Source organism: Plectropomus leopardus, chromosome 4, assembly GCF_026936395.1.
Source record: "Plectropomus leopardus strain MGB_pleo_1.0 chromosome 4, ASM2693639v1, whole genome shotgun sequence".
Taxonomy (NCBI): Eukaryota; Metazoa; Chordata; class Actinopteri; order Perciformes; family Serranidae; genus Plectropomus; species Plectropomus leopardus.
Window position 1 is genome coordinate 31,755,561 of NC_142179.1, and position 17,322 is coordinate 31,772,882.

Sequence of the window (17,322 nt, forward strand, 5' to 3'; positions counted from 1 at the left end):
TTTTGTTTTCAACTAAGAATCCTGCCAAAACTGAGGGGGTACCATATGCAGTTAAAAAACAAAATTGAAAAAATTATGTGGTACCAAAATTGAGTTGAGTCGAGTCGAATCAAATCCATTCAAATCGAGCCGAGCCGAGCTGAGTTGTAACGTGCAGTGGAAATTTGGCATTAGTTAAGCTTAATGGTGGTTATCCAATCACCGTTTTTCTGTGCAATGACCAAGATTTGGGTCTCCTTACTATTAGTCTTAAATATAGAGATCATTTGTCTGAACTTTTGACATCTGACTGTTGTTGTTTTTTTTCCCAATCAGACTTTGTTGTAGTGATGTTGCTATGTTCCCAGATCTCAGCAATTACTTTAAGTCCATACAGTGTTGTTATTATAGATAGAAATAATGGCAGACACTGCAAAAATAGACCCAAGTTTCCCTTTAGAGTACAGTCTCAAAGAATACCTCAAATTTGAATTAAACTTCTGAGAGAGTAATTTTATTGCTTGCATTCAGAAAAGCCTGACACCCCAAGCAGCACACAGAAGCTGAATTAATTGGGAGGAGCACAAACCCTGAAGCTCTGGAAAATATAATAAGGTCTAATGCATCTTTAATTTTTTGCCTGCATCCATTCAGGTTTATATTTCGAAGAAACCAAAGAAAGCCATCAACTTGAAATGTCTGTTGCCAACCGTTTAAGTACAGTGGTGATCTGCACAGGTAATGGCAGAACACTGGGAGTCATCAGGTCTTGTGACTGCTCTGCAAGGATAAACATGTGCTATGGAGAGCTGACAACCTGCAGGGTTTCATTCCACCAAAGCACTGCGAGTGATTTCACTCTCTTGTGAAGGTGTGCTTATCACCGAAATCTTCTGACCAACACTTAAAATAGGCTGAACTATACCAGAGGATTTGCTCAGACTTGGAATATATCTTGCACATGTTTTGATTATTTCTTAAAATACCATTTTGTAAAATAGTGTTTTTGTAAAAAGTTATTGTGCAACAAAATTACAGGGCAAGAAGAGCAGACGGGACAGTGCATCTTATCCATGTATGACAACACTGCCAAAACAAACACTAACAGACCAGGGAACAGATTAACGAACACAACGAACCAGATGAACTTGCTGCTGTCTGAATTTAAACAGTAGTGAAGAATTTAACTGCCTGAGCTGCAGCATACCAATTGAACTTCAACAGGTGCTCAAAAACTCTTTTGATCCAACTGTACAACTTATTGGTATTGATTTATATCCACCAGCGGTGCGTCTCTGCACCCGTCTGAGCTGGCTTTGAGTACTGATTTACAGTCTGTTGGGGCAGTATTTGAGAATGTTGGGATTTGACTTTAAATGTCAGCGTGTGTCCTGAGAGTTTGATTTAGAGTCCCACTCTTATGCTGACTCACTGCCAATCTATCTCTCTCTCTCTCACGCTTACTGATCACTTGACGTAAAGTGAGCCTGCTGTGTGTGTGTGTGTGTGTGTGTGTGTGTGTGTGTGTGTGTGTGTGTGTGTTCACAGTTGTAGCCATCAAACTAAGTGTGCAAACAAACAAAAAAACACACAAACCATGGGCTGGATAATTTCTTCAGTGTTTTTTAATACTCAGTGAATCATCCAGGTCCATTTAAAATAAAAAAAAAAAGTCTCAGCAATAATGGAAAATTTTATTTTTTTACTATCTGACAAGTGAGACGTGTTTCTGAAGACTAATTTGTGGAAGAGTGAAAGGGGCAGAGAAGGGGAAAAGGAGGCACAAGGCAGAGATGAGTAATTCTGTCAAGGTCAATACAGTCATGAAACAACACCACAGTAATCTATCTGAATTGTGTGACAACACAGATGCACAACCAGCCTCAGGGCTGTTGTTGTCTGGCTGACCCTGACCTTTGACCTCCCCTGGAGGCCTGAAAGACAGAAAGAGAATTTCACTTTAAGGTATCTTAGTTTTCAAAACTCAATAGACACTGTCTCTGTTAAGAAGGGACTGATATGAACTTCTTTTTTTTAAGACTAATGCCAATAGTAAGTAGCAGCTGATACAGTAGCCAACAGTGTATAAGCACATTATATATATTCTTGAGGGCACAAGTGACTATTTTCCAAAGCAAAGAAGATAGCAGTATATTGTTATTATCATTTATACAATAATTTTCAGAGTTACAATCAAAAGTCCTCCTTGCACAAGACTAGTGCTACCAGGGGACCTCAGGATTTAGAAATGATCTCCCATGTGGCGTGTGTGTTTCCTGCAGTGCAGTGTCATCCATCTCATTGTCTTTTGTGATTTTGCTTTTCTGATGGATTTGAGTGATCTGTTCATTCTGCGAGTGGCTCTCTATGCTGTAGAGTGAGATGAGCTTCCTGAATTTTCACCCTTAAGACTGTGAAAATTTTTAATTTTTAAATTTAAATTTTAAATTTAATAATTGTCATCCAAGCCTCCGTATGGCTTGACTGGAAAACAGACAGAAAAAACTGGCATAAATACATAAATAAAAAAGAAAAAAACAAAATAACCACAAATCCCCAAATAGGTTGTTTGCGGCGTAATTTTTATTTGACAAATTACAGGCATGAAAGCTTTGCACAGGATTAAGATCACAATCACCGACAAACCTAATGCAATTATTATAAATTACTAAAGGTCTCCAGGTGATACTAGTCCCAGGCGACTGGGGCTTAAGTAACTGCAATCGGTGATGTATGCAATTCCTTTCAGCGCTGAGTCCTAGACACAGTGAATTATCTCTTGCTGGAAACTTTGTTGACATGCGCCCGGAGACGTTTTGATCATTTAGTTTCTTATTTTACAGCATGTTCACTCTGTGTTGCTGAATCACTTTCCCTGTCAAGCAGCGGGGAGGAGGTAAAAATAGACTTGTCATGACTCGCAGCATCCAGTCAAAGGAAAGAGGCAATTAAAGAGCTTGTTTTTCGGAAAAAAGCCACAGCACTGTTTGAGGATCCAATAATGGTCTCCATGAATCAACAAACACAATATTTGACTATTAAAAAAATACTGGAACTTTTAAAAATGTATTTATAATAACCATGTTTAAACTTAAACTTAAACTTAAACTTAAAAGAGCACACATTTAACATTAACATTGTAAGGTTCACAGCGGTTAAGTAAAAGATGCAAATCTCCGCAGCAGAACTAGTGATATGGTCTTATTTATAACTTGTCAAAACTGGGTGCCTACATTAACAATAATGCAGCTCATATGCTGACAGTTTGGTCAGTGATTCGTGGGTGCTAAGCTAGTTGTAGCTAATGTAGCCTCGAGCTGCTAGCCTCGAGCAGATATGAGGAGCGAGCTACAGCGGTCTGCTGAGCTCTTTTATCTAACTCCACACCCCAAGAGCTTTTTTATTTTCAAACTTCTGGTCTTCAGTCCCAACCAACACTGACTCAAGTGACATAACTTGAGGCAATCTATCAGGCTTCACGCAGCTCCCTTTGGAGCCACGAAATGCTTTACACAGTTTATACAGCTGTTTTCACGTCTGCACCAACAAACTTTGATATGTAAGAACTCCCCTTTAAATACAGACTTAAGAGCTTATTTTATAAATAAAAGTTGATTTGTATTAGAGACTATGTAACATCATTTAAACTTCATGGTCCTTTTTTTTCACGCTTGTTTTATGTTTAACAAAGTGTAAGACTCAATGTTGGATGAAATACATAGATATATTTCCCATGAAAATAGTTGAACACTATGTAAAGAAATGCTGTAACAAATTGTTTTTTTTTTTTTATATCTCTCCAAATTAACGGGAAAACATTGCTCTCATATTTCACATTTTTCGTCATTTGTAACAGCTGGATTGGTGGTTCATGTGACTAAATATGTGACCACTGAAAGGATGAAAAAAAGCATCACATTTGTTTGACTTGGGCTGCGTTCAGCCCTGACAAAACGCAGCAGAACTCTTCTTTGAACATAAACTGCAGTACGTTGAACACCCTGTTCTGTTACACAAACATTGCAAATATGAAAGATGAGAAGGTGGCTTATTCTATTAGAAAAAAATGTCTTCTATTGTCTTCAGTTATTGCATACAACAAACTGCAGTGGACAAAAAACTTAATTTGTGCACTGCCTTTTTAATATGGCATGGTTTATTTCACACCTTTACTGCTGATTGGGTAACACCTTGGACACACCCACCAAACAACAACAACAACCTTGTGCACACTGTTTCAGTCAGCGTGGAAACCATAGCAAAACGGCGGACGCTGTTTCAGATTCAAGCTTCTCTTGATTAAATCTACACAGGATCCAAATTCCACTAAAGTGACACAGTGTTAATGTGCAGCCTTTTTCTCTTTAGGTTATAGATTACTTCTTCTCTGTCTGACTGAGACTTACTCATGAAGTGCCTCAACAAAAACCATGCCAAATAATAAATGATACATTTGTTTCATAATTAAAGTGTAAATAGTGTTTGACAGTGCAATCATTAAGTCAAGTACCAATGCAGGGATCCAGGTGTGGCATTTGAGCACCAAATGTCATTTTACAGAACAAGCTGAAAAGGAAAAATGAGCTCAAAATACTGTACTATTACTATTACTATTTCTATTACTATTACTACTACTATTTTCACCACTTAGATACACTGTATTTGGGGATCTTCAAAAAAATGTAGTGAAACAGACACAGACTACAATTTCATGCTGAGATAAAAAAGAAAAAAAAATGTTGATTCTTATCACTGAATAAATTATGAAACATTTAACTGAGATTAGTCTAATGATTCATACATATTTAATTCAATTAAAGTCTTGGGCTGAGTGCAGTTCCAGGATACTGAGCATAACATTTTGATTTATTTTTCAGTTGTTTAAATATTTAAACCCACATTATCTGCTTTTTTGTAAACAGTAACAGTAAAACTTAAAGCATTCCCCACTGATAATTAAAACATGGATGACTTGATAAAAATATCCAAGTTCTTTCACATCCATTTCCTCTTTTAAATAATTCTGCATGGTTAGCCTCTGGAGAATGCACATTTGAGAATCGCTGGTCCATGGGGTGTCATCTAAGTTTCCAGAGGTTAACCTGATGTCCTGTGTGACCCCAAAGGATTCAGGGAAAGACTGTTGGAAATACTTCCTCTGTGTGTGTTTTAAACCCCATTTCCCCCTCCAACAGCTCAGCCCCTCAAAGACGCCCTTCTTTTGCCCCGTGCCCCTGGGGATGGCAGCCCCCAACTTTTATGCAAAGTCAACAAGCCCTAATTGTAGGATCAGCTTACAATCTAAATTCCTCTTGAGCCCATTAACAACTGCAGTTAATTATAAGTCAAGCGGCGGGGTGTGAGTGACAGCGAGAAGAGGTGATGTAGAAACACAGCGGAAGGGGAGGAAAAAAACGCCTGGAAACATTTCAAGTTACATCAGGGATACAATGCGCATATGCATGCACACAGGCACATTAGACTTTTTTTAGGCGGACCTCCCAGACGAAAGTAAATCTCTTCTTCATTGGTCTTTGTGGCAGGGATTTGCTCTAATGAAGGAGAGGATCAGAGCATTGACTCACACATTGTGAAAGTCACAATCAGACCAATTTTCTTCCAGCCTCAATGTGTCAGCTTGACAGTGAGATCTATCTGCCCTCTAATTAGACTCTTGGACAGCTGAGTGCACATTAATCTAAGAATAAGACCACGATATGAGGAAGTGAGCCATCACAATCTGGCAAAAACAGGTTCAGTGGGCGAAAGCTGGCCGCCTGGCAGGTTGCTATATTTCTACAGTGTATACTCCATGTTCTGATAAAAAAAACCTGTGAAGTCAATTGTTGACAACTTATCTGTACTTTGAAATCAGATCTACAAAGACAGGCAGGGGGATAAATTTATGGTTTTATATTTGCAATGTATGATCTTCCAATCAAGCCCTAAAGACAGAATCAGATTATTTTAAACACAGGAAGACAAGTTGCTCTCCAAATTCCTAACAACCTTTTCTGCTGCATAACAAGTCCAAGCACGGATGGTCCCTGCAGCAGCTTTCAGCCTCACAGAGCCACCATAGCTCATTCATTTGCTGTTGGCGCTTTCATCATTGTCATCTTTTTATATAAACTGTCTGCTGTTTCCCAGATGTCCGCAGTCTTCAAATGACATACCACATTTTTGCTTCAGATCCACTTTACAGCTTCATGGAAGTGCGGAGGAAGAAAAGTGTATGGTGAACAGAGGCACCGTCAGGCCTCGTGGCTCTAAGCCTGCTTTATTGAATTCTCTGTTGTCTTTATGAGGGCCAGGCTAAGACAGTGCCAACAGGTGCCAGCCTTAAGTGGGATGAGCATTAGGATGTTCCCTTTGACCCCAGAGGCAGATTGGACAGCTGCGGTCTGAGTGTGGGTGGGTGTGTTGGGGGATGGGTAAGGCATAAATGGATTGAGTTCACCAGGTTACAGACAGGGTGTTTCCAGGTCAAGGCCATAGGCACGTTGAGAAGGGCATTAAGTGCAAGAACTTTTTGTGAATGTAACCAGACTAATCTTTAAACATGTTGTTGCCAATGGAACTAAAGGGACTAAGCAAGAAAGGACTTGGGCAGGAAGGTCCAAGAACTCAGTGGCATACAGCATCACAATTAACTTGCAAGAAGTAAAGGAATACTTTAAAGAAAACTTTTGTAGCCCCTTTTACACAGAAATAAAGCAGTAAAACTGTAGCCATGAAGCCCCTTCATTATGCTGTCTTTGCTTTATTATATAGAATTTAACAATGCCAGCATAATGGTACCTCAGTGTGTGATTTCAGATAGCAGGCCAGTGTTCTGGAAACAAAAGAGGCTTGATGTGTAGAACAACAGCATCGGAAACTAGTGTGCCCTGTAAAATGTCATTTCCTGTTATATGGCTGCTGATCTTATCCTCTGCCCAGAGAGTAAGGAGCTCCTGGACTTCATTGTCTGCCCAATTTGTTGATGTTTTCAGATGATGTTCTTCTTTTTTGAATTAGATGCTAACTGCTGCCAGGTGCTTCTTAAATGTCCCAGTGGTGGGTCGCACACATAACAAATCATCAAAACGTCACACCTGTCCCGGTTCACACTTTTTATACAGACAGTTGTTTTGATCACTACCTCCGCTGCTGGCTTAAAGGTGGAACAACTCTATCCCCTCACTCCGTAATTATACCTTCAATACAGAATAAAGGCGGGGAAAAAAGCGCAACATTCCCACCCTGAACAGGCAGTGTAAAATGAGCTTTTGTTTTTCTTGCATGCCTCCATGGTAAAGGGAAGGGTTCTCTTTCTGAATTCAATGTAAAACATGGTAGTTGACATACTAACGAGCAATTGGGGGGTGAAATATTCATATTGAATACAGTAGAGCAGATGGACAGAAGTTAATGAGTAGGTCTGGGCAGTATAGTGATGTAACTGAACATTGATTTATGGGATGCACTGATCCCATTCGATGGACTGAAATTGGCGCCAATTAGGAAGTTATTAAGCAGATTGTTTTTGGACAAATGTCACACTTACAAAACAATACTAAAATATTATAGGTGTATGTATAAGATAATCAAATTGACCACTTTAACTGACTATTTCTCAAGTATAAAATAGTCAGTGTAGAATCAGGTGTATCTGAACTGTTTAAAAAAACCCACTATACTGGCCATAAGGCTGACCTTGTCAAGAGTTGCTTTCCAGAGGTGTTAACTTTGATTTCCTCTGACAGCTGAGTAAGCTAATGTAATAAAAAAGGTGCACCAACAGAGTTCGGTTGTCTTAACCCTCCACTGTGAGCCTTGACTTGGTCAGGCTGGCAAGAAAATAGGAAAGTGGGGGACACGGCAAGTGTATGGATGTGTTAAAGATCCCAAGGCAACACCAGAGCAAATTGCTGGCACCGTGCTCTGTCCGCCTCTCTCCTACTCTCCCTCTCTCTCCTCACTCACTTGTGCTCTTTCTCTGTCTCTCTCCATTTCTTCACTCACCCCTATATCTCTCTCCTTTCCAGCTGCAGATGAGGAAAACCCCAAAGCAGTTGGCCAGCATGCCCGTCAGCCAGTCGGCCGGCCAGTCTGCTCTGCAGAGGGCCCTGCCAATCATCATCTGGTTCTTCTCATACTGTGAGTCTTTCCATTGCACAAGTGCCACAATGTACCTGCTGGGGTTAAAGCAATATACATGTTTCAAGGCCTATGACTTTTCCAAAAATATTCCATACTGATAAAGAAGGCAGAGATTCAAAGTTTCTTGAAGTTTGAGTAACTATTCGACTGAAGTATGTTTTAATCAACATCTAATTTTTAATAGCTCTAAAATCAAAAAATCCATGTTTGCCAATGTGAAATGTCCAGTCTTGGAAGAACCAAACAGTGGTGCATAATTTGGAAACATAATTAACCTGCACCTTTTATGTATGATAAACACACATGTGGTCACGTTATGTTTAATATGACTTTGTTTCCTAAAAATATCATTAGCTCTGATATCAATACCAAATGAATGTCATTACTTGTTTTAGTCAGCCACATCTAAAGCAACCTTAAGCCATCACAATGAGTAAACACTTCAAACTCAATCAGCAGCAGTTATGTGTTTTCACCTGTGCACACATCTCCTGCATACTGTACATCTGCGTATCTCCTGTTCGCTGAGTACTAATATGTGTTTTCTTAACCTTTCCTAATCAAAGCGAGGTTTGCTGGGTACATATGCTACTGTTTGACAATGCACTGTTTCAGAATCTTAGATACACTGAGCAGCACATATTGATATGTTAAGGGAGGGATTGGATATCATGGTTTCCCTGTTTGGCTTATCCAAAATGCTTTGTGGCAATAATTCCTGTGCCCGCTTCTGACACATCATTTTGATTCAGCTACGAGGTTGCAAGGCTTCAGTTTTACATTTTAGCATCTTTTCTCTTAAAAAGTGACCACAAACTTAAAACTGATTACAAGAAATTCAACAAGAACATTCTGGAATAATCTTCCTGTTGTGGGAAGGCACTTGGCTTGAAAGTGCCCTTTCAAGCAAATATTTTAAATTGTCAGCAGGAAAAACTATTATTGTTATCAATTGCTCCATTTCATTAGGCAAGCAAACCTTAATGCTATTAATATGAATGATGCCATCTGTTTTTTTTTGCTACTGGGGATAGTAACTGCAAAGAACTTACATTGACACTCTTTGATCACTGGAGATAGCTACCAAATCGAGAAAAAAAAGTGCAATCCTCTTCCAGTTTGGGTTGCACAGTGGTTAATCCACTTCCTTTCTGCCGTGAATGGAGCCTTCATTTTCCTGGGAGATTGTACTCGATAGCAGATAGAATTGCACAATGAAAGCGAGGCTTATGGGGAACCATTCTAAACACAGATGGTGATTGTATAGCCATTACATAATGCAGTCAACATTTACTTCTTAATGAAAAGTTAAAGCAAAAAACATGTCTGTTTCCACTTTAATGATGTTTCCACAGCAGCCCAGCTGCTCCACTTACTGTCACATCAGATAAAAAAAACAATCACTGAACAAAGTTTGTCATCTGCTCAACACTTCTACATGGTTCCTCCTTTGGATTCCACTTCTTTGTTTGCATCTCATTTCCTCCCTCACATATTTAAAAGGCTGGTACATGTTCAATGGTGATACTTGTTTTAGAGTTCTTAGTTGAAAGACAGTGCTATTCAAAGGAGGTTGGGACATGTTCTTTGTTCCAATTGGAGCTATGGCGTATGTCACATGTGCAATGTACCTGGAGATGTGATGTTTGAGGGCTACAGCAGACGGCGCTAGAAATAAATTTGGGGTGGTGTCTGCTCAGGTGCTCTGTAGGTTCGCTCTTTTTAGCCTCCTTGGTTGTACTGGACCTGACAGAACTTTTTGAGAATGCTAGAATGGATGGCGACCGATGTACAATTGAATGTTAACATTTGTTTTTTGTCTTTTAAGGATCCCTTCGATATTTTCAAAATTGTAATTCTCACCCATGTCTTTCTAGATCTGACCCAAGGCCAAGATTGAAACGAATCAATCCTCTCCATGTTCTGTGATAGTGTGCCAGTTACTGAGCCTTTCAGTAAATGCAGATTTTACTGTGCATGTGTTGTACCACAATATGACTTTCATTGTAACCTCCCTGGTTGAATTCAGGAGAAAAGTGAGGATGAAGTATTCCCTCCGCCAAGGAGGTTATGTTTTTTCGGTTCAGTATGTTTGTCTGTTTGTCTGCAGGATTATGGGAAAACTACTGGCCCCATTAAAAGTGGTTGAAGGGTGTTGCATTGGGCAAGAAAGAAATCCTTAAATTTTGGAGTGGGTCCAAATCATAGAATTGATACTTAAATGATTTTTCACCTGCGTTAACATCGTTACATAGGGCTTTGGCCTTGTAGACGGTAGTAGAGCTTAGAAGTGACAAAACATTCACACATTTTGACACAACTCTAATAGTTTTGTGAGCACATTTTGGTTGCGCTTTACATATATTAAGTTCATCGAAGGCTGCACTATATGCCTTGGCGGAGGTCCTTTTCACTTACTTGAATTGAAAGAACCCATTGTCAGTGTCAGGCAAATGCTCTCCTGAACATCCCGGTACTTCAGTGTGAAATAATCTCCATTAAAGGAGACACCAGACTCTCTAAGAGCTCATTTAAAATTGGATCGGCCTCCTATATTCCAAAACCCCCTCTGGTGTAGTAGCTGTTTGACCTGCCCCTGTGATGGGAAGAAGAGAGAAAGGCCCAGATCCTCCAGCACATCAAAAAGCTGTGGAGTGGAGGCTTAGCAAATAGGTACACAGCTAAAACAATTCCTGCATTGTCAGCATTGCCACAGTCCACCTATGTACTTACTGTATATTTGAACTGACTAGTCCCTGTGTGTTTTGGTGTGACAGTGTAGACCATGACACGGCTGTTTGCCTAGTATTAGAAAGATGTCCATTGTAGTTACACAGTGCACATGACTGTTCCCATTGAAATGCTGGCCTTCTGGCACAATGCAGTAGACAGCAGAGGGTTCTTATGTGTTAAATAGACTGATGGTAAGTGTAAACCAGATCATTAGTTGTGTAAATGTTGATTATGCAAAATCCAGCTGACACCAAGAAGGACGTCCTGCAGGATCTGTGCTCTCTGACAAATGCACATTTACAAGACAGTAGGACACCACCGCTATGAAAAACAGCATAAAGCAAGGTGCATTTTACAAAAGCATGCATAACACTCTGCAGTATGTTACCCGTATAGAGGACATGTAAAACTATAGGCCAAGTGAAACATAAGCTGTAAGGAAAAAGATGCCCTTAGGGGAATATCCATTGGCTGAGGGTATGTCATATATAACTTAACACCACTGAATAGTCTTACTACTCCATGCATCTGCATGTTTTGTGACAGATGTGTGAGGTAGCACTCATGGAGATGAATGACAACACGTGTAACCTCACTCACAGTGACAGAATTGTAACTGATACCCCTGTGCAAACTAGTGCAGGCTGATGATTGCAAAAGTCCAGGACAATAGGGCAAAAATATCTTATTTATTCTGATTTGGGCAAAGTTTCACCAAACACCCTGCCCTCCTTTCTAATAAAAACCTCTAGTGGCTTTATTCACTGCAGTGCATGATGCTGCAGATCCTGATCTAATCCTTTTTGCACTAATTGTTCTTGGCATGCTCAAGTACTTCAGTGCATACTCTCTTTTGGATTCCATTATATTATTCTTTTGTTGCTAAATGTTTAATGTTTTTTTCCTTTTTGACACCTTTGTTTAGAACATGAGCTGTATAGCTGGTTGTCCACTTGTCTGGATCCTCAACAATTTCTGCATAATGCATGATCTAATAATATTGAAAAGTAGTGTTTACAAACTGAGACACATTATCTATGCATTTTTTTTTTTTTGCAATGTGAGTTTTCTATTTTTTGCTTTATAATTGTTGCAACAAAAGTTAAAGTAATTGATGATGGGATGTGCCTGACAAGACTTCCATTTTATCTGTTGGTTATGTCACTCAAACAAGACTTCATGAATCTACACAACCCCACCAACGCAGAATCACAAACTCACTTTAGTACTGTCTTACAATGCTTGCTTTAATCAGTGTGGGAGACAAATGATTGACCGGTGTTTTTCCCCTCTGGGCTTGCCGTAGCTTTATGTGCCTAGTGCTCAGATCTTTCAATACTACAAAGGCGTGTACTCATCTCGACCTGACTACACTCGATTGCTGCTGATACAAGCTCTCGTACATACTCGCTTCCCTTGACACTTCCTGTTAATGTCTAACTGCTGCCCTTACACCAACGCATGCAGAAGAGACCGCTTGGGGGCTTTGCTGGATTTGTTCGCAAGCCAGATAGTGCATTGATCAGTGCTCATCAGCCTGTGGATACTGTTCCTAGCTGCAGTTTGTTTGATAGTAAAGCCCATTTTCCCACTGCATTAGAAAAGCCATTAACAGCTGCTAACATATGGCTTTTGAATGTTATGGTAAAGGTTAGAATCAGCATTCATGCCAGTGTAAAAAGACTGCATTAGTCACAGGTATTTATCGGCTCCGGCTCCGATCAGCAGTGATAGAAATACAACAGCCCAACCTCCTTATTGTGGCCCCTTTACAGGTAAGATGCAATGACGTGCTGCTACAAAACACTGTCCATCTCCATCCAAGCAGTGCTCAGACATCTATCCAAGTTGGTCTGAGTTTAGAAGAGAGACTTAGTAGAGATATATAAAAAGAAATACCTAGCCTAACATTTTCTCTGGCCTACATGCTGCTTTTTACTGTTTAAAAACCTGTTTTCTGGCTTGTCCATGATGTTGAACTTAATATGGCAGTAAAAAAACAGTGAGGCACATTTGTCTGCTGCAGAGCCGTATACACAACTCTGCTCTATTGGTAATGAGAAAGGGGTTTATGGCCTATTTCTGTGGGTTTTCTCATGTTTAAAAAAGCCTGCACTAATTTGAGTAGAAACGGAGTATCAAACTACTTGTGATAGGTCTTAGCCTTTTGCACACTGAGTCCATTTTTTTGTTCAGAATTATCACACATTACTTAAAAATACATATGATCTCATGTTGTGTTAATCAAGTTTGCACAGTGAGTCTGAAAGATTGTCCATCAATAAAGTTTTGGGAAAAAGTTCAATTTTCTGAGGTTTTTTTTTCGCATCAGTCAAAAGCCCTTGTTTTTTGTTTATTTTGTTTTTTGACTAATAATCACAACAAAAATGTGGCTTCGTGAGAGAAGAACGGTTTTGCACAGTGTAATAACATAACTCAGATGGCTCACTACTGTAGTAATAGTCAGGATGATGATGATGACAAGGAGGAAGTTAAGGACAAAACACAGACAGAGACAGTGACAGTGTGGAGACAAAGAGGAGGACATCTCAGCCCCTTCATGCAGCTGCAGTGCCAAATGGATGATAGACAGATATAAGACTTCAGTGGGGAGAAGCAAATGAGGACACGTGTCTTTTCATTTTTTCTTATAGTGCCAATTTTTGCAACAAACAGAGCAATAAAACACATTGGACTCAGTGTGCAAGGTTTCCGTGCATAATGGTTTTTTTTCCCCAAAGGCCTTTAGTCTTACTTATTGACTTGCATATGAATTTAAAGTAAGATATGGCATGATTTAATAAATTAGAGTTAAATGCAGTGTACAACTAGATATTTTGAGTTATGATGCATAAATTGTTTTTCTTTCACTCAATAGTAGCACATCCTGTTATCATTCCTGACAATAATATTCTGAAACTTGAAAAACTCAACCCAGTATGTACTGTGGTAACATAACTGAGATGATTTGTCATTTTGACTTAACATATAGTAAACACTAAAAATATGCGCAAATAATGCATTCAAAAGAACTTAACTTAAACACAGTGTGAAGAGTCGGATTACATGATATCTTTATTGTCGAAACTGACAAAAAGATCAACATTTGTAAAAGGAACAGAGTGAAATTTCAATACCTTAATTCATTCGTCAATCTTTCCATCTGTGTCTCTGTGTACTAAGCCTGAGGTGTGCTGTGGCATGCATGGTGTGAGAAATCAAACCCTGGCAATCTGCCAAACCAGTCGTCAAACAAAGAATTGATGTACTGGCCTCTGGGCTTTTCCTGCCCGTCTTTACACTGACTAGTATGAAAGCTTCGCAGCCAGGAAAGATTACATGTCTTCTTTAAAACCTTCCTCTGTCTCTGCCAACTGCTACAAAAACACCAGCCTACGAGTTTGTAGAGATGGGGGTGGATAGGGGAGGTTCTTGATAATACAATGCTTTGTAAAAAACACAGATTCGGTGTTATGTGTCGTTCCCTGTAGGAGCACAAACTCCTCTGCCTCAAAATGACAATTTAGTTGGAGAATGTTACTTTATAGGGGTGACAAATTGCAGGTATCTCTTGTGGCTTTGGGTGAGCGTTTCAGGGCGGCTTGCCAACTTGCTGAGTGGGAGCCAAGACTTTGACTGACTGCCACACCTGACCGTGCACAATCCTCGAGATCAGCTGCCGTCACCAGCAGCCGCTGCAGTCTGCCAATGACGATGAGTGTGTGCTCACATTGTCCCACCCACTTGGCATTTCCATCCAATAATGATGACTCTGGAGGGAGTTTGTCCAACCATCCATTTTTCTTCCTTCCTATAAGCCTCTTTAATGAGATGATGAATGATGTGGTATCTCCCAACAGGATGGCCACACACACAAAGCTACTACCTGGGATTTATACTTTCACAGGCAATTGTGTAGGTCATTTTTCCTCTGATATTTTGCTGCTGTTTATCTACAGTTTTTCTTTCTGTGTCTGTGTCAACTGGGGTTAGAAGTCACAGGGAGTTCCCTTTGTGGATTATATTTTTTTTGGCTGAACCATCAAGACTGTGCAGCAAGTAACACCTGAATTTGATCACTGAGACAAATTTCTGATATCCTGACAGCTTATTTTTAAGTAAAAATATCTTACTTTGTATCATTAGGGTCAGGGTGGGACAAAAGGAGGGTCTTTTTTCTTATTTTGGAACATAAGAAGTATGAAACTAAATCCTTTGTTGAATCAGTTACACCTATAAGATATCATCCACACAAAAATGAGATCTTATTTTGGATTTACCTTCCCACTGGCTATGGTTGACTTTTTTTAGATGGTAAATTAAACGTGCACACTTTGAGACAGTTTAAGTTTCAGACTACTGTGCTTTTTCCATCCGTCAAGCTGCATTTTAACTTGCCCATTGGCGGTATTGCACTATGACACACAGGGAGATGGTAGAATTCATTGATCTCACCCTGATATCTTGACAGAAATCTTGAGGAAAAATAGAACAGTCTAACAATTTCTGTTATTGGCCTCAAATCATACCTCATGTTCAAAGGGGTGCTCAACAGATTTTACATGTCAAAGTCAATGGTGAGTGACAGGTCGTACTACACAGCCTGTGGAAATAGTTGTATAATTCCTTCTGTGGCTCTAGAGGAGCTTTGTCGAGTCAAGTACAACACTTTGGTAATTTCAGACTGGATTCTCTGGGCATTCTTTGTAGCCACACTAGCGGTTCACCACTTTGGTCCAGACTAAAATATCTCAACGTCTATTGGATGGATTGCCATAAATATTTTGTACAGACATTCATGTTTCCCCCGGGATGCATTGTAATAACTTTGGTGATCCCTTAAATGCAGAATTTTCCTATAAACAATGCCATAAAGTAATCCTTCTTAATCATCATTTATGACCCTTTAGAAGTGTGTGTGTGTGTGTGTGTGTGTGTGTGTGTGTGTGTGTGTGTGTGTGTGTGTGTGTGTGTGTGTGTGTGTGTGTTTCTGCTGGACAGGTAGGTGCCAAAGTGTAGGGAGGAGGGGGCAAGTTTGAATGTTTTGTTTACAAACAGTAAAAGACAATTCATGCAAAGCATACCTTTTATCGAGTGTCAGAATTAAGCCAAATTTAAATGGTCCAATATGGTCTCAGCTGTACTTTGTGTTATGTGCTAATTAGGAAATGTTAGCATGCTAAGACATTAAGATAAGATCATGAATATGGTAAGAAATTAAATCTGCTTAAAATCAGCATGTTAGCATTGTCATTGTGAGAATGTTAGCATGTTGATGTTAGCAGTAAGCTTGAAGCGCTGCTGTGCTAGCATGGCTGTAGACTCTTAGGACCCTGACACACCTAGCCAACAGTCGGCTGATGGTCAATGTTGAGCTATCAGTGAGGGTCTGTCCCCATAATTGCTGAGGTGTGTACTGCACTGTTGGTGCTAGTCAGCCTTTTTCCAGCCAGTTCAGCATGTTGAATCAGCATAGCAGATGGAGCCTGTAGGTGAATGAAATCACTCTGATTGGCTGTTCAGCTCAGCGCACGTGAAGACAAAGGTGTATGAGAAATGAAAAAAAAGGGCTCAAGTCAAGAAGGAGTGAGATTGAAACAAATTATAGATATTAGGTAAGATTGTCTTTAGCCGTTGAGCTCTTTAGCAGACGTATTTTGTGATAGTTTGTGTTATTGTGCACTCCCTCAGGTTAAATATGCTTGTTCTCAGCATTGGATTGTCTTGTTAATGTGCTAACTGGCTACCTTCCAGTTTCCCTTTTTGTATGACAATTACAGACGACCGCCATCTGCTTGCATGGAGAGGTATTTCCTTCCACGCAGGTAGAGAACATATTTGCTTGTTGGCAATTGATTTGTCTGTGTGGTGTGTTCATGTGCAACTTTTTGGCCTAGACACAGGTGACGTGAGGCAACGCAGCAGGGAACTTTCGTTGCTGAAACTTCTGTGGTGTTAGTTTGGTGTGTCTGGGCTTTCAGTCTTGTTTTGATCTATCTTGCAAGTCCTCCAATTTAATTCAAGTGGAATACTAAGTTGTTGGAGTGCCTCTTTAAATGTTAAACTGATTTAAGAAATATTTTCCAAAAAGGCATGAACTGACAAGAACTTGACAAGAAAGTAAAATAAACATCAAATATGACATGTACGGCTTGATGTGGGCAATCCTAATTAGTTTCTGTCTACCTGTGTTTGGTGTTGTCTACCAGTTGAGGCCGGCTGGCAGAGCCCCCTGATTCTGCTGGTTGAGACTCGCTGCTATAAACAGTTTGATTTTAGATTTACCACTTCTAACCTCACATGCGCACTCACAAACCTATGCTGCCAATCTTGCTCAAAAACATGCACGCATGCTGTAGTATGTTGTACTTGAGAGATGACTTGAGCCCAGCTGTGTGTAATGCATAAACCAGAGATGTTCAGTCTGGGTTGCATGCTAATTGCCTGTGGGGCTCTTCACCATGC

At 39.8% G+C, this 17,322-nt stretch overlaps 1 protein-coding gene across 1 annotated transcript in view; it reads left to right on the forward strand.

Moving 5' to 3' along the window:
• Nucleotides 1-17,322, forward strand: part of LOC148189804 (uncharacterized) — a 111,522-nt gene that overhangs the window by 27,434 nt on the left and 66,766 nt on the right. The window contains exon 5 of the mRNA XM_088077126.1: nt 8,010-8,121. The gene's annotated coding sequence lies outside the window, so the exon portion shown is untranslated. The remainder of the gene's footprint in view (nt 1-8,009; nt 8,122-17,322) is intronic.